General features: G+C 40.1%; 1 long non-coding RNA gene and 1 pseudogene across 1 annotated transcript in view; one reads left to right on the forward strand and one right to left on the reverse strand.

Annotated features, from left to right (window-relative positions):
* The first annotated feature begins 2443 nt into the window (after positions 1-2443).
* The window catches only part of LOC147796157 (uncharacterized), a 32054-nt gene continuing 11429 nt past the window's right edge, over positions 2444-23068 (forward strand). Inside the window, exons 1-6 of the long non-coding RNA XR_002599452.2 lie at positions 2444-2987; positions 18322-18389; positions 20418-20525; positions 20759-20827; positions 21217-21294; positions 22290-22502. This is a non-coding gene — a long non-coding RNA (uncharacterized LOC147796157). The remainder of the gene's footprint in view (positions 2988-18321; positions 18390-20417; positions 20526-20758; positions 20828-21216; positions 21295-22289; positions 22503-23068) is intronic.
* Positions 8197-10952, reverse strand: LOC147796158 (uncharacterized; annotated as a pseudogene).

The following is a 23068-nucleotide window of genomic DNA, read 5'->3' on the forward strand; positions in this document are numbered from 1 at the left end:
ATAAAAGTTATCTCAAAGTATTCTATATTCGAGGGTCCTGAGAGCCATGGAACTGGGGAATTGAAGAAATATGAACCTCTGGGCACCGACTCAGTGCTTCCAATTCTGAGCAATTTGGATGCAATTGGGTCCGAAAGTGAACCAAAAAACTCAGCCATTTTGCAGAGGGATGGTTTTTCAAAATGGTTACTTTTCTGGACGGGGACATTTTCTTCAGTTTAGGGGTGGTCTGCTTCTGGTGAGAATTTTTCAAAAATTCATTTGTCAACCCCCGAAAATTGAAATGAAAATAAAAGGGGACATGTGGAACATCATTTTTTGTGCAGCCTGAACACCTGTGAGAGTTGTGGGTATTTTAAAAATATTTATGAAGTTTGGGGATTTATCACTGCTTTCTATGGAAATTTACTTGCAGTGGTGCACCCATAGGCTGTACGTAAACATGTACATATATGTACATGTACAGTACATGTATGCTGTGTACACCATAATGTTGGTTCATTGGAACTCAATTGATCAGTAGGCCATGAATAATTCACATTTCTACGGAGGCATCTAAGGGCCACTTGCAAAAAATTTTTCGAGATACTATCTCGCCGCGGCCACTTACTATCTCGCCGTGGCCAGTTATTATCTCGCTGCAGCGAGTTAGCTAAAACTAGCTCAACTCGCTGCACATTAAGACTCAGGATAGATACCAGACCCATTTATTCTGACTACTCTCCTAATCAAGGGTCCTGTGTCACGCAATGCCCACGTGACCAACACTCCCCCAGATTTCTGGGAATAGTCGAACTATTCTAAACTTATCCTGTCAGTTTAACGTCACCACTTTTGTTATTAACGCTCCTCAAAATTGTAAAAATTGTTGCAAAGATTAAAATGAATAAAGTTGGAAGCTAAATGAGGAAAGGGAGAAGAAAAAGACCGTTCGGATTGTATCGGTAATGTTTGGGTATTTTCGACCGCGTCTGTACCAAGAATTTTGTGCACTGTCTGGGTTATATCAGTTGGAGTACTCCCCAATTACGAAGCAGAACTAGAGTCGAAATGACTGGAACATGTTTGGATAAATGAAAAGCATTTTGTTTTAATTGAAGGTGTTTTAAAACTTCGCAATTTCGAAATTTGGAATATTTTGTTTTCAAAAGCAGAAAGAAATGTTAAGGATTTAATACATTTTTTTTAGATTCGAATGAAGTTAAAAAGACTAGACGAATTTTCTTTGATTCTGTGTATTTTCGAGATTCTAAAGAATTTTAAAAGAATGTAAATTTTTTCAAAGTCAAAAAAAAAAAGACTGCAACGAAGTTTTAAGTATTTTACTCAAAATCGCATACCATCCTAAATGAGAGAGCATCCAAAGTAACATATATGCAAATTTTAATAAGCAACCACGAATAAAAGCAACTTGTGAAAACTTCGTTAAAACAATCTTGGAAAAATATGCTTCATGAATACATTTAATACGCGGCTTTGGAAGCGTTCTCAATTCGGATACTTTCTCAGATCTGATAATTTCTCAATTCAGATCATTTTTTAATTCGGATAAAATGAGTTTTCCGTAAATAGAAAGCCGTTACATTGTAAAAAAAATGTCTTAATTTCTACAAAATGGTTTACATTGTTAATTTCTTGTTATATTTTTAACGAATTTCGAAGTTTAAAAATTCATTCAATCCTAGAGATTACGTTGCATACATGAAATCCATTCGCTCTTTAAAAAATCCTGAAGATTTTGTTCGGTTTTTGAAAAATATATGCTAAACTTCTAAACTACGAGCTTTTACAAAGTGACACTCGCTTAAAACACATTAAATTTAAAACTATAATGCATTCCGTTCAACAAAAACAGGTTGCAATTTTTTTGTAACCTAGTTCTACTTTGTAGTGGATGGCGTACTCCGACGAACAGTTCACAAAATTCTTGGTACAGACGAGGCCGGAAATGCCTGAATATAAACTATACCACGCGAATGGTCTTTTTCCTCTCTCTCCCCTTCCATTTGGCAACGAATTTTAATCTTTGTAACAATTTTTACAGTTTTGCGGGGCATAAAAGAAAAAGAAAAAGAAAAAACTAAATTTAATATGGACAGGATACGTTCGAAATGGTTCGCCTTTTCCCAGAAATCTGGGGGGAGTGTTGGTCACGTGGACATTGGGTGATACAGGACCCTTGATAAGAAGAGTAGTCGGAATTATTGGGTCTGTCTGGTGTCCAGATTGAGTATTTATATGCAGCGAGTTGAACTAACTCGCTGCGCGGCGAGATAGTAAGTCGCCGCAGCGAGATAGTGCAGTAAGTTGCCGCAGCGAGATAAATAACTCGTCGCGGCGAGAAAGTTTCTCAAACAAATATTTTGCTAGTGGCCATTATACGCCTCCGTACGTTTTTGACTGACCAACCTACGGGAAAAAAATTCGTGCGCGGGGCCGGCGCTACACACTTTGGTTTCAGTGACGTCTTGATCGACGACTACTATCGAAACGTCATGTCAGAGCTCGAAAACACCTTAACATCATCACATGTGGTAAATCAGAACGAAGTCAGCTGTATGATCCGACAGTAACGTTGATCATCGAATAGGTCTGAAATTGTGTCGCATTTCTATATCGATAAAAGGAGGTTTGAAAAACGACAGATACTGGGCGTGTTTATTTGGCCCACAGAAAACAGTACTCAACGTTAAGCTTGAGCGGGACGCTACATGTAGCACTGCCAATCGTAGTCGTGCACCATAGCGCCAACGTTACATGTACAGTGTACATGTACATGTACACATAAACGGTGTTCACGGACTGAGCTGAGTGGCAGCTTGCTTACGAATACGACTACGAGTCCGACAGTACGACTACGACAAAGTACGAGGCTTTCCCAAAATTGAAGGCTCGTTATCATGTATCTACCAGTCACCTGCCGCGAAGACATGCCATTAGCATAATAGCAATAGCAGTGAGGGGTTTCAGCATGTACCAATATGCAGGTAAGTGACTTAATATTTTGAAAATTGTTGAAGCTATGAACATTGTTGTCAGTAGTAGGCCTACTTTTCTGCTACATGTATGTGTCTGACTGAATATTTTCAAAGATGACATGTTGAAACATCAAATGAACCGAACCGTTAAACCGTTCAGTACTTATTCCATTTTGAAATGAAGAACATTATCCTGATTATTAACAGTTGTATACTTAAACTTAATAAAGATGTCTTGATAAGACTTGTACATGTACTTTTCTTTGAAAGGGTTACGGAAGTAGAAAACATTAGTTCACGTGTAGTATTCAAAATAACAATAAATACGTAACCATTTCAAATCATCATAAATTTAATGTTTACCATGTTAACAACATGAATTGTGACTGCAACATAAATAAAGAGATCCCGCGTTTCCCTGCCCACAAAAAATCCCCTTTTGGCTGTTTGTGCTCCCAGGCTGATTGGATCATGGATCATGTCATTGCCAGAATGACGCATGTACATGTACATAGTGCACAATACATGCAGTATCACACGCAATGGACCATGTTTCGTTTGATGTACATGTAGCTTGGCCCACTGGCAAATACTGTTTCAGTTCAAGGTGGAAAATTAAGAGACACAGTCCTACATGTACAGTGTGTTTCTTGAACTGAAACTATTTTTGCCCTTTTGGCCAAGCTACTGTACATCAAACACAATGGGGTCTGCTGCGCGCGATTGCCTGCAATTAAAAGAGCCAGGGAACTACGTGTACACAAGGTATAGTTGCCTGCGATTTAGCCTTCACTCAAGGTGCATCAGAACACAAGACGTGCACCTCTAATCTGCCATGCATGACGAAGACACCAATGCAATGGTGCACCAGTTGGTGCCATACACGCCTTGACTAAAGGCTACCGTTACGCAGCCGGAGGTGCTGTGTGTCTATCAGGGGCTAAGATAACATGCGTATTGGTGTACATACGCTTCCTGACTTGGAAATTTACTCCAAATACATAGCACAAACCTCATGCAATGATTTCTACTATAGAAAAAGTACCATGGGTTTCTGTAATTTCGTGTTTTGTCAATTATGCCCTGCCCAAGCGCCCATTCATTGTGGATGCTACTGAAACCGATTTATGTTCATCTGCATAACTTTTCCTGCTGCCTCGTGCATTATTCAGGAAATCTGAAGAAGTGGTCACCAGACTTCCCGAAAGCACAGTAAAAAGATTTCTAGCCCATGGGGACCACACTAATTTCAGTGATTTTTGCATGAATGGATAGGGTTTGAGTTGCCTTATCTCATTGTCAAAAGTTCCGCCAAAAAAGGCGAAGTTTTCTGCAAGTTTTGATCCACGTAGGCATTTTTACAAGTTGCATTTTAGAGGCTTTCCTGTACATCTGTGGGAAACTAGGTATCAGTTTTGGAAAAGTCTGAAACACCTGAGAAAGATTGAGGTTTAGATTGTGAGGTTGAGTGCATTTGACCACTGAGAGATGAAGTGAACCGTTATTTTCTGAATGGTCACTGCCGGGTGTGTGTGCATGGTGGCAGGTCAACATGGCGTCTGCTAGTGCTGCAGCCAAACTGCCGAACCGAACCAAAAGTTGTCGAACATGGCACTTCCGAACCGAACCTAACCCTATCAAACTGGTCAGTTCGGGTATTCAGCTTTAATACGGCATGGGATACATTTACTTATGAAGGCCCCATATGACGCGATGGTTGTAAATTAAGCACATGGTGAGAATTCACTAATAATCAACCGATAATTCTAAATTCTCAATACATCCAATTGTGCTTATAACTTCAGATTTAGCATTGTGTGTTTGCCAATCTCCTATAGCCACGCCCTCAGGTTCCATATCAGGCTAATGATGTCATAAATGGCTGTGCAAACTGAATTTTGATTGGATGCTGATCATGGTCGGACTCATGCTAGATCAAAGGCAACTCTGGAAGGAAATCTGATTTTGCCAGCGGGCCAGTGTAGTGTTTGTGCCTTGGCTGAACTTGCCTTTTTTTATCTTGTTTGATAGAAGTAGTAATGTGAATATGTTGTAATGGAATTTTGCCATATCTCTACTTTTTTTGTAAATCTCAAATAACAAAATGCCATTATCCATTCAAAAAAGACTGATGGAAAATTGCTCCTTTGGCCACGTAGGCGCTCTCCTGGGAAGAATCCTGACTTGATACCAAGGTTCTTCTAATACATCAAAAGCCATGATTTGGCAGTTGATTCTGTTTCATGAAAAATAACTAAAACGCAATTCGCTCGAAATCTAATTTGATCTTATATCCTGTAAAGGAGGAAACTCCCATTTAAGCATGCTTTTTTTCTGTTTCATCGATTGTAGTACGATCGTTTCATTGAGTCAAACGTGGTCCAAACACACCGCTTTTGGTTGGCAAAACATACATGTACATGTAGTTGGAAGTTGTCACACTTCCAACGGTAACTTTCTATGCAATTTTAATGCCTAAACAAACTTTGGGGAAACTGTTTAGAAAGAACTTATGCTCACATTGAAGTTGGCTGTGGATGGGGATGGAGAGTAGATTCATTGCTTGTGTTAACGTAGCTTAAACATACCGATAGAAGTACTATACAGCACGGTTGTAGCGTGCTCTTCGATGTCTCAATGTGCATTGTAAATGTACGAACATGTACGTACATGTAAATGTGTGTGTGTCTGAACCCGAACCGAAGTTCGGCAAAAATTTCAGAACCGTGTCCAAACCGAACTTGTGCAGCAACTTGCACTTGTGTCCGCACGCGGTAGCCTCACACGTGCCACCGTATACAGGCCGGATTTATGTGATTTTTGTCTATGGTGTCATGAGTTCATGGTTGTCACTAAGCGCTGTTTTGTACTGTGTTTTCCTAGAGAAATAACAAGTATCTTATCTTATTTACTAAGGCAAAATAACTCACATAATAAAAAAAAACTGGTCCTCAGTTCCTTCACCTCTTAGGGATTACAGTAGGCCTACTCTCCCTCTCGTGAAGAAGAGTACAATTCGAAACAATACTGACGGCAAAAGTTTGTTCTTAGTGATCCTGCAGGTCTGTGACAGATTTCATTAAAAGTGAACAGGCGCGCAACCTCTGCTGTCATTTTTTAAAACAGATTCCATGCAGTTCTGACGCACTGTAACTGACGATATATGTCTTGTCATTTACAGAAACAAATAAATATAAGATTGGGTATATTTTGCAAGTATGACAAGGTTGAAGTGCACAGTGTCAACCACCCCATCACATACATGTAGGTGCTGTGGTTTGTCAAATAAAGCATGATGAAAATAAAAGGTGTCTACATCATTCCATAGCTGTATATGAGAAACAAGGGTCCCTCTATGCTGCGATTGGACTTACAAGATGTCAAAGTAGCCGTGAAAAGTTGCTTGAACCTTTGAAAAAATGTGTAAAATTGACCGAAAATAAAAGAGGAAAATTCCTTGTTTTCCGTTGTTGTAAATGCAATGGAGCATTAATTCCTCAAACACAATTTCCTTCCCACCTACCTTTCATATCCATAAAATAAGCAGTATATGTAGCTTCCTTTGTTGTAAAGAGACATTCTGTAGAACCTGGTCATAGTTGACGGAAATTTAATGACGTTCAAACTATTTGACGGACAGCAAGTGACGTTTGGGACGCCCGTTAACAGACCGTATTTGCGGCGTCCCCAATTTCAGTCATATTCCCCAACGTAGTGTATTTATCGGGAAACGTTAAATTCAAAGAACCAGACTATAATCTATGATTTCATCTCAAAATCACCTGGTACCGCCCCATTATGGGTTTATAATTTATACCGTACGTTCAGGAATACGACTGAAGTTGGGGACGCTGCGAATACAGTCTCGGCCGTCTTCCAATCCTCAATTTGGCTCTTTTTTTACTAGCTGACTTTGAAGCTGTAAGCGCATTAATCAGTCTAATAGTGCCACAAAACATCAAATAAGATGCAAGAAAACCACAAATTACAGTAATCCAATGTAATTTAAACGCTTCAAGCCCACAATCGGGGATTGGTTTTGGGAACGAAGGCTACGACGGAGAGGAAGTTGAGTATTGGAAAACGGCCCTATTTAACTCAAGCACATGTGGTATCTTCACTACGCTCGTCCGAGAAACAGTACTCATGCTGTATTTAAACGTGAAGGCTTTCTTATTCCATCGTCCAAGAGAATAAATGGTGATAAACCGAGGTCATGCAGTTTTGAATATGTTTATTCCAGTATGAAATTTCCTGACACACAAAAGCTGGTGTCTCCTCCAACACTTGCAAGTCAACGTCGTTCTTGTTTACAAAGATTTATACGTCAGGTTCCTGGACTTTTTGCAAATGTGTGCAAACGTTATTGAACTGTAATCGATTAGGCCAACGTAGGCACTATGAGGAATAAGAGCAAACTTTCAAAAACAATAGGCCTACCATTCTAAAGATGAAATAATTGGTTGTTAATCTTAATTGCGCGCGGCAAACAATGCCACGTGAATATGACGTTTACTCATAATCAAAACTGCATATTAAACTTAAACTTTTGGGTTTCCAGGGTGATGTAGCATGGCACCAGCGGACGGTCTTATCAAACTACAGATTAAAGTAATTAGAACACCACTGAACAAGAGAAATTCTTTTTTTTCAAAATGGAATGATTTGATAACCTCTGAAAGTGACACAAGCATTTCAAATTTTTTCATTTATACAAGTTCGTTATTCATCCCAAACAGAGCAACATTTCACTCAAACAAGCAAAGTCCAAATTCCAGTGCAGTTTTATCTACGAAACCACAGATCGAAACATTGAAAAAAAATATGTCCGTAGTTATTGCTTTAAGGCCGCTTGTTTGACTTGGCGTGAGCTTCAACACAGCATCTGTGATCTTTGGCTCCAAGGGACATCTTAAGTCGGCTGCCGATCACAGTCCACTCTGGCTTCACATGGCATTGGTAGTCACTGTTGCTCTGCCATGATACATGTATGTCTTCTTTGTCTGGATCCTGACTTTGACAAGTACGACAGCAGCATCGATTTCCCTGATACATCAATCACCTGTAAAGAAAAGAAAAACACAGAGTAATCACTAGTTGGTATAATCTTGTATTTCCATCAAACTTTGAGATCATAACCTCACCTTGGCTAAATACCAGTCCGATGAACCACGGCGCCCTTGTAGCTTTTACAGGTATGAAGTCTCCGTCTGTTGGTTCACTTGCGAACTTGCCATCTGTGGTAAAAGAATATAATAAAAAGTGTAAAAGAAAACTCACGCTTTTCGTAAATGCAAACTTGAAATCAACGTCATAATTTTCCCTACGAGCATTTACGGATACAGGAACTTTTTTAATTTACCCCGTAAAAATGATTATGAATGCATTTGCGGGAAGCATTATCTTTCGCAAACTGCAACTATTCAAGAACAATATGCTCTCAAAATGGAAACAATTTATGTAATAAATTGCCTGATGAAGCTGGGCCATTTTGCAAAGTGTTGAGGCCAGACGTGGATGCCACCTGAGACTCATCTGGTGCTGCCACTTGGGCATTTGTAGTGAAGTTATTCTTGGACTGGGCAGCTGAAGACACAACCTCCGTCACAGTTCCTGCCACAAATTCAGTAACGTATTTATGTGGGAAAGCGATTGACAACACCAGGTAAGAATTTTTAAAAGTTATGGGTTCGTTAAACGATAATTAATCAAAACAGAATGTAACGGGAAACGAAGAATTAAGCTGTTCGTAAGTTTTGTGCAAATACGTTGAATGTGACTTTTAATGATGTGCTTGTGAAGGGTGCGTGATTAAAATATGAAACGAAAGGGACGAAGTGAAAGGAGTGAAATGATTACCACCGTACAAAGCTGTTCTGTTCACCCAGGATTTACAATTTTGTTTCTTGCTAACCTTTCCCTTTGTTGTGTCAGACGCTTCACCTTGAAATCACCAGTGGTCTAACTGGCATTTTTGCGCTGACTTGCATTGCCAGCTAGACACTGCATGCAAAAGCAAGACAACCTCCTAACATTAAGCTGATATGGGCCCACAATCTGGAACTGATGGTAGCCTCGAGAACCCTTTAGTGTAGTCACTTCTCTCTGTGGTCTCTCCCGTTGGATTTCACTTTAACCCACATAGACAAAAGTGCGTTTTGAGTAGGTTTCATCACTGGCAATGTTTTCTGTGCACCACTCCCACATATCCTTGGCCGAGTTGATCACGACTTTTCAGCCAAGTATTGCACGATCCACTGCCCTATTAACCACTCCAATTTCTCCATCTCCTTCTCCCTTCCCATGTTCTGACCCAAAGCAGTTCCACTCTCTATAGACAGACAAAAGGCTAAGGTCTGCAAATGTGCCCTTTCCCTTGTACTGGCTCTGACATCCGTCACTCCAAACCACCTCCCTCTTCACATGCACTTTGTCGGCAATTTGCTGTGAAGCCAGGTTGAGATAATGCTCCACAGCATGGTAATCTTGATTGATGTCATCAGACAAAAAGATGATGGAATCCCAAACAAGAGTGTTGTCGCTTCTGTAATATGTAACTATCGGGTGCATTGTAATTTGCCTGTGGCCGTAATAAGCTGCCTTGACCTCATCTTGATAAAAGACCTTTCTATTTTGTCCGAATTCCATAATAATCAATGCCCAGTTTTCTTGAAGGTTTCCCCGCAAATTCGCATTGCCTCTACTGCCATTGTGCCGTGAACAAGTGCCTGACAAAAGACACACCCTGGACAGGTTTTTCCACATCCTTGACCATTTCATCTACCATGGTTTTTATTGACCCATGCTTCGTTTTTAGGACCCGGCGTGCCTTTCTGTCAACTACTTCTTCTCTTTCCCAGTGCAGCCAAGTGAGTTTTCCATTGGACTTCTGCTTGATATCCTGATACATTTTTCGGATGCTGTCACCATGGTTTCCGCATTTACTGCAAGAACCGAACATACATTCTCCTTTCTGGAATCTCTCGGCATCTGATACTGGACAAAGGATGGTATCTGTTAACATCAACTCATCGGTCATTTTCCTAGAAGTACTTGATGTCGCGTCAATAGCCCGGTTAACAACGAGAAGCTTGTACTTGATGTTTGTGTAGTAGACGCAGACACAGACTTCATGGTGAAATTTGGAGAGCAGTCGGACATTTTTTGGTCTAAAATATGTGAATTTTGTGTAACCTTTTTTCTCTCCTGGATTTTTGGATGCAAATACATGTAAGCGTTATGCAGTCTGCATTGACATCTGCATCACGTGCCCTGGCCCATGCTTTGTAGCGTATCTTTTTATTGGTAGCGGTCTTGAAATATCTTGACGAAGGTAGAAATCAGTTACCTTCTGTTGCAGTCGAGGGGCCACCTTTCCACACCCTGACACCTGTTGCTGCCCACTGGTCCTAAGTGCTCTGGTGATAGTTACAGTGCTTAATTTTAGCTGCTTACTTAGCTGCACTCGCGTGGCAAACTTAATGGAGGTACAAGCAAATCGCTTCAATGCTTTTTGTCCTTGATTTTGCTTGCTATTTCTCGAACTTTGGGGCCAAAAACCTCGGGTTTCGTCAGTCCTTGCTCTTTCAGGGCCTGCTTCTTCCAGGGAGACGAGTTTGTTATCTGTCCATGCACAACTGTCGCAAACTTTTCTGGGGTTCCGGGAAGAGCTTTTCGTGCTCTCGTCATATGGTTTCTTAGTGTGTTAATTGAATGATAACCTGGACTCCGTTCATCTTCTTGCCTGTTTTTCTTTCTATCCAGATTTTTGGCTTGTTGTTCTCGTTTACGCTGTCTGTCTTTTTCTTTTACTCGTCTCAGCTTTTGCGGCTTGCTTTCTTTCATTCTTTTCCTTTCAGGTTGTTTTCTCTCACGCCAGTAGGCTCTCCTGGCCTCTGTTCCCGCCCTTGTTCCTGCTCTAGCCGGCACGTGACCTGCAGCCACACTGGATGAAGACTTCTTGGGAAACTGCATCTTTACTTTTGTGGGCTGACTTGTTACAAGCAAAACGAGCAGCCGGTGCAGTTTGTGCAAAGGAAGGTGGTTTTAAGTCATGGGAGTGGTGCTGATGGGTAGCAGTGATGTGCAAAGGACCTGTTACATTGGAAATGAAAAGGCTGTGGTTGAGCGCAGTACATTTTGCTGGTGATACTGGACTTCAAGCTGTATAGAGCTTTTCACTAATAAATTCATAACATGTATGCGCAAATAGCCTTGGCGGCAAGAAGTGTGAGCAGGCCACTGAAAACGAACAAGGATGCAGTTTTGATTATTTTCTTTCAGGTTCTCTGGCTTTAAGTAATTCCTTCAGAAAATCCAATTAAATCGTTTTGCTATTAATTTCTAATTCAAGCCGGGTTTTTAGTGCACCTGTAAAAAGATTTTACAACTGTGATTTTTCGTGTGCACGTGCGCATGAGATTGCCGTATCTAAGCCAGTCTTCTTTCGTGTTTCTTAATTTGCACTTAAATAAACCGTGAAGACAGTTAAGATTGGGAAAAATCCAGGAAAGAAAAAACTACCAGGCCACACAAATTTTGGCGGTGCGGGCTGCCCTGCTAAAGCCCCTCATGGATAGCACTGTTATAAATTTATTTGTGAAAAGGTCTATTTACCCGCATCCACTTTACCCCAATGACAGTATTAAAGGAACAATCTGGTAGTTTCGTATTTGGAGCCCCAACAGTCTACAAAATAATCCATTCATTCACAATTAGCTTAACAAAAATTAAATCAGAAATAAATGTGAAACAAACTGAGGCAACAATTGCTGGGTTTTTAATTTGTCTGCTTCTTTATTTCATATTACCGACACCCGTGTCATTTCAAAAATAAGCAGTTAATGGCCTATATAATAGCAAATAAATTGAGCTACACAACAAATCATGGTTACTTCCTGGCTACCCTTAATATACATGTTCATGTACAATGTATCATCAAAAAGGTTAAACTTGATGTTAAAGTCCACTTTCCTGTCTGTCAAAAATGACGTGCGATTTGCCTGTCCGTCAATATATAATGACGCTCGCAATCAGTCTGAAATTTTATAATATTAGGGAATGTTTCTGTCATGTGACTAACGCGTAGTTTGCGTGCTTCAGTTATTCTGTGGCTGCTTATGTTGCATTAATGTAATGTTATCAAAGAAAGAATTTTGACATGTCGTTGGCTATAAAGGGACTGACTATTTAATTTGATACATTCAAACTGGTCTGTAATGTCATTCTTTACAGTACGTCATATATTTGATGAAATTTCTTCAATCATACTCACCAGAAATCCTGAAAATTTAGGAGCACCATACTACCCATTCTTGATGACTTCGGCGTCGGAAGAAAGAGGGCGGTTGAGTTTGGTCGATCACGACAGAAGGTCAACGCACTAACTGGAGTTCGTTTTTCCTGAGCGTTATGGGTTCGTTCAGACAGACATTTTTTTAAAATAACATTCGCAAAATTCACAATCATGTGCCGTTGGTTGTGACTGACTTACAGCTTTACTGAAATCATTTGAACTCGTTCACAGATGGGTCCTTCCCGTACCAATTTGGCAACCCGTTGATGAGTTCATTATTTTAAATATCTTTGGTACTTTAAAAAGTTGACATTGTGACGGAACTAAATAACGTTCGCAAACTTAGGAAGAAGTATGACACCACATTGTGAAGGAAAGACCGCCTTTGTTGTCATCATTATAAACATGTACCCTAGAAAACCTTCTGAAGTATGGATAAAAAATTTACACGCAGGGTCTTTGATGTCTCAAGTTATTTAGATGAATTTTTGCGAGGTAGTTCGTGTCCGTCCAAAACCATGACGTTCGAAACTTGAAGTCAAGTTGTGTTAAATTAAGAGGAGCCAGGAGACGGAAACTATGTGTCATAATTACATGTATATATATCCTTCGTTCCACCTCACACTCTTAGAAGCCAGATACAAAGCACTGTCTGAGAAATAAGAGAAACAATAGCTAATAGCTAATAGCCATATTAATGGCTCTCTACTGTATGTCTGTTTTTCATGAAACCTGCCCTATGCATAGTTCTGTTTATAGTTATCTTTATTTAATGTTCCTAATGTCATTGTTTTGTACGTGTACATGTACATGAACTTGATAACAGGATCACGAAATACCGGTGCATTAAATTGTTTCACACTTTGAAAGAAATACACATGACAAAATTATCTTGAATTTCCAAAAAGGTTAACTTTCAGTTTTAACTGTGCTGACATGAACTTCGACATACTGGGCCGGTTGATTTTAAAAAGAAAGTTCTAAAGCAAGTTTAATCATTTTGTTCTCACGTTGGAAGCGGGTGACTTGTCAAAACAAACATGCTTGGAGACCCCCAAAACAAAAAAATGCTGGAAATAAAAGGTTGTTGATTCTTTTTCCAATGTCCCCGAAACATTTCTTTGATACTCCTGTATGAAATAATTTTTAGAGTGTTGCTCATGGTCACGTGGTCGGTCGTTGGTTTTGCCATCCAACCCTTTAGGCATGTTAGGCGGGTCACATGTCTGGGAAGCTGTCGACTGCCTAAATGTTACGTTAAGTTAGATTTCCCAAAAATATTTCAGCGGCTTTTAGGACGTTTCCGGTTACTTCAAAAATATGTATTACTCTGCAACTACTGTACAATATGCGTATGGGGAACACCATTTTCGGATATGTATTGCAAGGAATAACCTGAACCTTTTTGGCAGCAGATCTTTAAATTTTTTTCGAAATTTACCTCTAAAGGAGCCATGTAAGGCACTTTTTTCTCAAAAATCAGGATATTCGCTTTGCATTTGTGCACTGTTGTCCGAGAATTTCCTGTATACTGTACATGTATGTGAGGGCCGGTTGTCCACGCAGCTCATGTGACCGCTCATTAACATGAAGCCCACTAAATACATGTACAGTGTAGAAATGCTTAAAAATTTCGACCGAAGATTTAGTTTGAGGTTTAGGCCGTCAAATCTATGGAAAGGACCAGTTTTCAGACCATATAGAAGATTCCGCTAACACCACACGCTCGTGTCCTAAGTGGAATAGCTTTGGCAGAATGCGGTTCGGCTGAGAAAAGGCTCAAGACATCAAAATGGCAACTGACAGGAGCTTTTTCAGGAACAGTGTTATACTGCTACACAGGTTCGATTGGCCATGAGCAGGGGATTAACATGCGATGTGCGATATGCGACAAAGGAGACCCCCTCTATTTTGTCTTCTTTTGTGTTGGTGGACTCTTTGGAATTCTTTTCAGATTTCCAAGGGGATGCAGTACGCACAATAGCCTTAGGGTATACAGCTTGTGCATTACATTGGGGGGTCCCCCTTTACCGCATATCATGCAGGGTATCATGATTAAAGCTTATGAATTGGAAGTTTCCAACCAATGGAAATTTGTTAATGATGTTTTGACTCTGTGCGGCGATGATGGTGACACTGTGATTGGGTGAACAAAGTCAACACCTGTAGTTGCTAAGCAACGAATTTTAAGCTGAGGTAAGCATTCAAAAGGAAGGTGGTAGCAATTGGTAAATTGGCTTCCTTGCACGTTTGCAAGAGTTTGCAAATTAACACAGCATCATGTCGCGACTGCGTCTACAAGTAAAACATCAAATCGGCTGTCTTAATAAAGATGGACACTCCCCAGCGGTCATTTGCCGAAAACTTTTCCTTGACGGTTTCAAGACTGAGACAGAACAGTTTGACGCTTTCTCTTGTGATAACAGGGAGGAAGGAAGATTGGCCGACAGGCCAAGGCCCGGGCGAAGCTTAAGACTTCTACCACAGCATCTTAACCTCATAGACCCTTTTATTATCAGGATGACAAGCTTACTGCCCAAGATATTCAAGGCAAGCTCCTTAAGGTCTCCCTCTCAATCAAGAGGGTGAGAAAAAACCCCAATGGGTCAAAACAGGTACCAAGTAGTGCCAACTGATTCGCATCCCCAATAGACAGTCAAGGCTTGAATTCTGCAGAACTGCATTAGTTTGGCACAAGAACTTTGATGATGTAATTTTTACCGACGAGTATTCGATCCAAATGGAGTCCCATACATGTAGCAAACTCACATACAGAAAAATTGGCCGTGCAAGAAAATTGAAACAAAGGCAAAACATAAGGTTCATATTTGGGTAGGAATATCGAAGCTAGGAGTCACTCAAGTGCTTATTCTGAGAAAATCATGGACAGCAAATTTTATTGAGAAGAAATCCTGAAAAATACTCTTTTGCCATTTGTGGCATCTGCGTTCTCGAGGGGTACAGATTTCAACAAAAGTTTATGAAAGCGAAGGGATAAACTGGTTTAAAACTCCACTGAATCACCAGACCTCAACCCCATCAAAAACTTGTGGCATCAGCTCAATTACCACCTTCGACGACAAGTAAAGCCCAAGACTGCCAAACAGTTCAAGACAGGTATCCTGTAGTTCTGGAACACAACACCGACCCATGAACTTTGTACAAAATGTACTGTACATAGACCACCTGTAGAACGTTATGCAAGCAGCAGTGGAGAGGGAAGGCTCTGCATCTGGGTATTAACGCCCAAAGCTGATATTCAAGCTAAACAGCTGTTTTCAGAGCCAACACCTCTAGGAAAGAGATATTGACTTGCTTTCTGTCTGTTTATAATGTACGTGTGTATCAGATTATATAGGGGGTTTGACTCATCTAAACCAAGCATCAAAGTTATGGTAATTTGAATCAGAGTACATGACTGTAGATGTTTTTCCGTACGTGAAAGTCACTGCAAAAGACTTGGAATAAACAAGGACAGGGTCAACATACAGAGACTTCGGTTGTAAAAAGCACCACAAAAGGGGTTGAAAGAAGAATGTTGAGTCTGTACAATTATATTGCGTGATATGTAGATGACTATTTCAAAGATGGATTGGCGCCAGGGAGATGAAATTAATTTTGGATTTTTTGCCCATTCCGACGTGTATTTATAGATACTTATGATATGTAGATGGTCACGGATAAGCATTTCTAACATAGGACGTGGTCATTTCCATGTTAAGTTACAAAGCAGCGATCTTCATTCAAACTAAAGAAAACACTTTTATTAATCATGCTTTGGTGGACTTCAGCCAAAGTAATAAGGGTGTGGCTTTTTTAAGTTAGTGAAGGGCATTGTAATATCCAGAAAGTACTTCCACTTTCCCAGAAAATGGGTTTGAACTACTACTATTAAATAACTTAACCTACTACAGTACAACCAGGAAAAACAGAGAAATTGGACCCCAAGGCTCCTATCCTGAAATTTGATGCCGAACTTTTTAGACTCCACTACTCATTTTTGCCGACATCGTCGCTGTGCATTTTCCCCATACAGAGCCTTTTGTAACTACATGTATTTACAGCCACTTTGACAGCCATTTGGTGAAAGCAGTCTCACTGCTCTTACGCAGCTGCCATTTTTCGTGAGACAGATCAGCTCAAACCCACTCCTTCTTTTTCCAGTGATGCATCAAACCAACTTCACATCACTATTACAAAAACCTAAACATGATGGAGTTTAAACATAAGTCACGTTGATTGTATTCACATGTACTGGCATGTCGACTGATGTACATGTATGTACACGTAAGTGCCCCACTATACTGGGGTTCAGATCCCAGGGTCTTTGAGCTAAAGTTTCCACTGCTTTTCCGTACGTGTCGAATTGCCACAATGGACATGCTCGAATTTTCACCAATTGAGCACAGTGCTTTCAAGGACCTAAAGATCACACTCTCTTTTAGAAAATAAAACTATGGTTTCATTGATCGACAATTCTGATTTTAGCCAAATATATCCCCTCGCAAAAGAGTCTGAGGAAATGTCCGACAGCACATTCTGGGGTTCCAATTTGAAATCATGGGGCTTAGTTACCTATTGTTCAGCACATTAAAAACCAACTTTGATTGAACATTGCTTTTGCGTCACAACTCTTACATGTACAATTTTGTACGTGCTCCATCACCTGGGTTCTTAATACAATAAAATAGCACCCCACAAATCAGGGAATGGATTAGTGCAAATCAAGGATTACAGACAAGTTCCTTTTGGATTAACTGAGATCAATAGCTTTGCAAATTAAACTACTGAAAAGGGGTTTCAACATTGAGGTTACCCTAAACATTCCTCCCACCGTGTTCAACCAGATCAAATTATCACTTTTCGCACAGGATCATTCGAAGACATTTTTAAAGCTGTGTGATTAAAGAAAATGTGTAGCATGTAGTGAGAATGATTTCCTTTCAGACGTCCATATGAAGTGTTCATGTGATGATTTGTGGATACATCTACATGTACATCCAGTATGACAAGTTGACTCTGTTTCTATACCTATATCAAGAATCACCAAAGAGTAATCATGAAAATGCTCCAATTCTGCATAGCAAGAAAGATTTTTTCTACACAAATTACTGCCTGTATTGTAAGAACTTCGTGATGATTAATGATACAATCAGTCGCACAGCGTCACATTCTGCATGGCTTTACCTGGAATGACTGCCTGCTCCCAATCAAAGCCTTATCAAATGAAAGGCTTTGTTTCTTTGAGTACTGCGACGAAGATCTGGATGGTGTCAAAGTTAAAACAAGCCGCCTAGCGTTAGTTAACAATTCAGGGAAGGGGGGTGACCTTAAACTGAAAGGTCCATGATCATTATGGCATTATCTCCAATACAAAAGAAGAACAGGTGCGTCAGCCAGAGGTGACCTGATGCCAATACTTATACTACAGCTAGCTAAAATCACAACTCAGAGTTCTTCCCAATTCCCTATGCTTCAGTCGCTTCATTTCTAACATGTCGATTCGTCATGAACTCAAAGTCTTTCATGAAGCCCATGTACATTTACTGAAGAAGTTACAACTGCCGTTATTGCCACGAATTTGGCGAGGGGCATGGCCTGCGCAATGCTGAAAGTCGGTGAGACAGTAGAGGTTTGCTGGGAAAACAACATAGTCCCTTGCAAAATCATCCATCCTTTCTGGTAAGTTCAGTAACTGGAGAGAAAAGAAAAAGAAGTTAATATTACGATATCGATATAATTTCCAGGATAGCCAAACAGATTTTAAATGTACAAATGTATGTTTGCCAACACATGTTTGCTCAAATGTCAGACCAGATTAGGGTTTCAGAGCTACATGTTGTACGGGTCCAAGTTGAAGAGATCCCTTTAATGTTGAAAATCTCATGGTGATAAATTGTTTTCATTCAATTTTCTAACAACTGTGAGTGGAATTGGAGAGATCTCAATGAGTTGACTGTATTGGCCCTTTTCAATGGCATGTAACTTTGCATGACCCAGTAACTATTGCAAAAATTACGTTTAAATTTTCAATGGCTCTCATTACAGATGACCATTCTGAGCTTCTCCGAGCTCAATGCGAGATGACAGTACCCTCACTTTTAGAACAATGTGTAGTAAGTATGTTTGTTTAAGTACCAGTGTAACCCATGTTGACACAAATACCAAATATCTATCCTAAATGATACTGTAAAGTTGACTGATTGTGCTGTCCAATCGGCGGCCATCTTGTTTTTGCGTGGATGGCAGAGGAAAGAAAGATGGTGGCTCCCATACATCTAAAAAAATTTCTGTTTTCCTGCGAGAATCTGGAAACAAGTTCGGTGTTTCTTTTACATACTGGCAAGAGTCTCTTAAATATAATAAAACCACTCTTAAATCTGTAGAGGGTGTTTTTTGCTCTGGTCGTTTGAGCTGGAAACAAGGGTTTAAAACAAAATCATTAGGTTGAATATGTCCCTTCGTGAACGGTCATGCTATTTCGCGTCAACAAGCATCAACACACACACTTGAAAATACCCTCCACGCATTTAACCCTATCAGTACCACATTGTGTTGACACAGGAAGTGGTTGGTGACCGCATTGTGTGCACGGTGTGTGCACTTCAGTACCGAATTGTTTTTGGCGGAATGCGGGCATCCAATGCCTCATTTTTCAAGCTCATTTTTCTTGGTGAAGAATTCATTTTACCCAAAAAAGTTGACAACATATGGAGGTCCGTTTTTGTCCCCCCTGCTTGGATCTGTCTCTACAAACGACACAGTCTGGTTTTCGGCCATTGTCCGTTTTGGAAGGAAAGTGCCCTCTTTCTGTCATTCTTGCAGGGAGATAAGCGCATGAAGCTCTTTGTCCCCGACGAGTCTGGTTGCGTTCCCATCCCCGAAGCACGCCCTCGATCACAGCTTGCCGAAATTTGATTGTGGTCAGAGATGCATTGTCTGGCAAGCTGTTGCACACGATGGAGGCGTTGGCGAGGCATACCTCCAGCATTTGGAAAAACACACGTTTCCACCATTTCACACTACGATGAGTGTGATTGTAGTACTGGAAGAACTGATCAGCAAGATCAGTCCCTCCAATGGTCTGCCATGCTTCGCCATCCCTCACGGAAGGTTGGTTGCTTGGGTTTACCAGGGCGACCTGCTGCAGCTCTGCCCTGGCCAGCGCCACCGCTTCCCCCATGAGTATGTACTCCACGTCCACCACGAGCAGGTGCTCTGCCATGAATCCTGCGACCAGCGTCGCCGGGACCTGTTGCGTGCCCACGACCGATGCCACCCGCTGTTGCACCGCTCGGACCCGACGTGTTGCTGTCGTCAGACCCTTCAGAATCTGACGAAAAATTGGCAGATTCCACCTCAGATTCCTCCTTAGAATAGTCGGAATCACTGTCGGCACAAATCTCTTCAAGAATTCGGGCATCTCTCTCATCCATGTCGAGAACTTTGCAAATCTTTGAAAAAGTTGGGTTTTTTGTCAAAGTTCGCATGACGTTTTCTCGGAATTATCTAATGGGAACCCCTATTGAATTATACGTCATTGAAAAGCCCATGCTAGAGGCTTTCCAATTGTATAAAGGTCATCAACAGAGGGCAGCAAATAAAGTTTTTAGACCTAATTGAACATGGGCATTTTGCCTGTTGACGAAAGTCGCCTATGGTAACGAAGCGCAGGTTACCGCGCGTCGACAAAAGTCGCCCATGGGAATGAGCATGGGTGAGCACGCTGTCGACGAAAGTCGCTTATGGGAATGAGAGGATTAAAAGTGGTTTTATTATATTTTAGGGACCAAATTTGCTGCCAGATTCTCGCAGGAAAACGAACTTTTCATAATGTATGGGGGCCATCTTTCTTTCCTCTACCTAGGCTTCCACGCGAAAACAAGATGGTGGCCGATTGGACTGCACAACCAGGCATGACTTTGTAACTCAAATTTCAACACTCAAATATCACTTCATGTTTATATAACACATAGAATTTGATATTTAGGATCCAGATTAACATTTTGGATAAAAATCTTTTCATAAGTATACTTGAATAACTTGTTGATGCTTTGTTGACGCTTGTTGACGCTTAAAATCATGACCCTTTGTGAAAGTTTGAATGCACATCTAGTTCTTTAATTTTAATTCACTCTATGCAGGATACAATAGCCTCGGGGAATGGGGATGATGACTTTGTGACCAAGGTCAACTCAGCTGAAGTGATGACAGGGCTGCCAGGAATCCAGGATGAAAACAACCAGACTGGTGTAAGTATTTTAAACTTAGTCTATTTGTAACTTTTGTAAAATTTTGGAGTACATGTACCGGTTTGAAAATATTTTGAAGACAATGAGTTTCTAACCTTCATGTATTCTTCTGGCTTTATTAGAAAAACAGATGAAAATCTTTTTATTTTTTAACTGGAACATGTGATATGGTTGAATAGACCTCTGATGGTCTAAGTTCTGTTTAGATTTGTTCTGGTCATATTTCTATCCAGGCAAGCAAGACTTAGATGAAGAACGCGAGGAAGCCGAAGAGTTATGATGTTAAACGGAAAGACACAGAGGTACATGTATGTTGTTTAAATACACATGTAGAGTGCACATAAGTACATGTTACAAGAAAGTAACATGCATACACTGCCCCTTTTGTTAACAAACATTGTGTACATGTACTTGTTCACCGAGGATAGATCACTTCAGCTCAACAATGTCCAAAGCCTACCCAATCTCTATTCAAATCAGTTGTGATAGCAAAATGGGGCAGAATACCCATGGGCAAATAAAATTATTTCTAATCAAAACCATAAAGGGCGATTGTATAATTTTTACCAATATCAAAGATTACTGTGGATACAGCACTGGCATGAGTAATAAATGTTTAAAGGGATGAGCAGTTATGAGCTACATGTATGGTACATACTGTTTATCAAAGATCTTGTGCACTTTTTCACAGGACACTACATGCACAAAGAAAAGTAGGAGTTGGAAAGATGCGGACCTACAGAAGAAAACGTCCAGTTCCAAGAAAGAGGTAAGATGGTATGTTTAAATGTGTTTTTAAAAAACGGTTCATGATGTCAAGTTGAGCCATTCTTTCAGTATTACATAATATCACAATGTACAAGTTTCTTTCCACGCAGTTAGGGATAAAATAAACAAAGGCTAATCATATTCACACAGTGCTGGCCTAAGTTGCTCCCATAAAATGAACTGCATGTGTAAACAAAGTGTGACATGCCTGCATCACAGGCCCTTTCCTATTAAATGTTAGAAGGATGCCATTCAATCCTTACAATAAATTCCACTACATGTATGTCAAAATGTTGACATGGATTCCGTACTGGATATTTTTTTTGTTGTCAAAATATTTTACTTTATGAAAGCCTATTTTTTTATATTTTTGCCATCTTCAAATCCAAGTACAATGTACCATATTAAGTGGTGCAATGCTTCCTATTCTCTTTCAATTTCAGACTGCGAGAGTTAGCCGTAAGGGACCACTCAGCAATATGTTTGGTTTAGAGACTTTAATTCTGAAAGCAAGGATTCATTTTCATTTTGTTTCCTGGTTCACTGCTTAATTACATGTTCTTCTGTAATTGCTTGTGTGGATGCAGGAAAAGGACTGAAAATAATGTTTCTTTACCAGTGTTTTTACATCCTTTTAAAAAGTATTCATAATGGCCAAGTTTAAGTTTTCCTATCAATAGAGTTTACTTAAAAAAACAATGAGTACATTGCTCACCACACGGTCTGGTCCTTCACATAGAGTACGCGTACAAGTGCACTAGCCACAATATCTCCCCGAACTGTAAAATGAGATTGATACAAGGGTTAAATATTCACCATGTTTAGTGTTAAGAGATTTTACACTGATGAGTTCATTCAAATTGAAAATCATCATAAAAATGGCTGGTGGCATTTTGAACACTGAAAAAAATTAAATGCCAGGGCTTTTACTGTTATTAAAGGCCGATGTATACATGTACATCTACACTTAGTTCCTGTAATATCTCATTGAAGCAGGTATGGACTTGACTTGCCCCAACCCTGGATGAGGAAACTGCCATGGAGATAGAGCTGCAAGACAGCCAAGGCACTCAAGAGCATGAGGAAGTGGATGCAGAAGGCAAAGTACAGAACACCAGCAGACAATGCATCCCACATGCAAGATCACGACTGGCCATTATCTCCAATTCCATTGCCTTCTAGCAGTGTGCAAGCAGACATTCCATCGAGGTATGGCACTTGTTAACTTTAGCATTCTGAGCAAGACTATTGCTGAAAACTTGTTAACCTGAAGACATCAATATTGGTCTGGTGAAACTTTTAATAGGACAGCCAGAGATCATGAATTGAATTAAGAGAAAAGTATTTGTCGTTCTTTTCTGCGGACATCCTTGAAAGCTATTCATTGTGCAAACATTTTGACTTCTTGTGTGTATTTAATAACAAATTAAATACATGTACATGTATGTGCAATTTTAATTGCACGTTAAACATGCCATATGTGTATATCATGGCCAAACAATCCCCTACAAATACACTTGCGTTTTTGAGCAAATGAAAATGGATTGCTCATTAAATGATCTTGCAGTCTGTTTTTGATTTTCAATGATGCAGAAAGGCAGCCAACCAATGATGCATTGTGTATAAAAGCATTCAGTTAAGTTTTCCTTAATACCTGTGACGTAGTGCACAAACATGGATGTGTCTACATGTAGCTCTTAATTGTAATAAATTCAAATTGAAAACAAACTTTTGGTATGTCAAAGTTAAGTTCAAATGAATACCAACACAAAGTA

This window comes from Acanthaster planci, linkage group LG18 (genome assembly GCF_054643075.1).
Source record: "Acanthaster planci isolate LZ-2023a linkage group LG18, COTS_SCS, whole genome shotgun sequence".
NCBI classification, from domain to species: domain Eukaryota; kingdom Metazoa; phylum Echinodermata; class Asteroidea; order Valvatida; family Acanthasteridae; genus Acanthaster; species Acanthaster planci.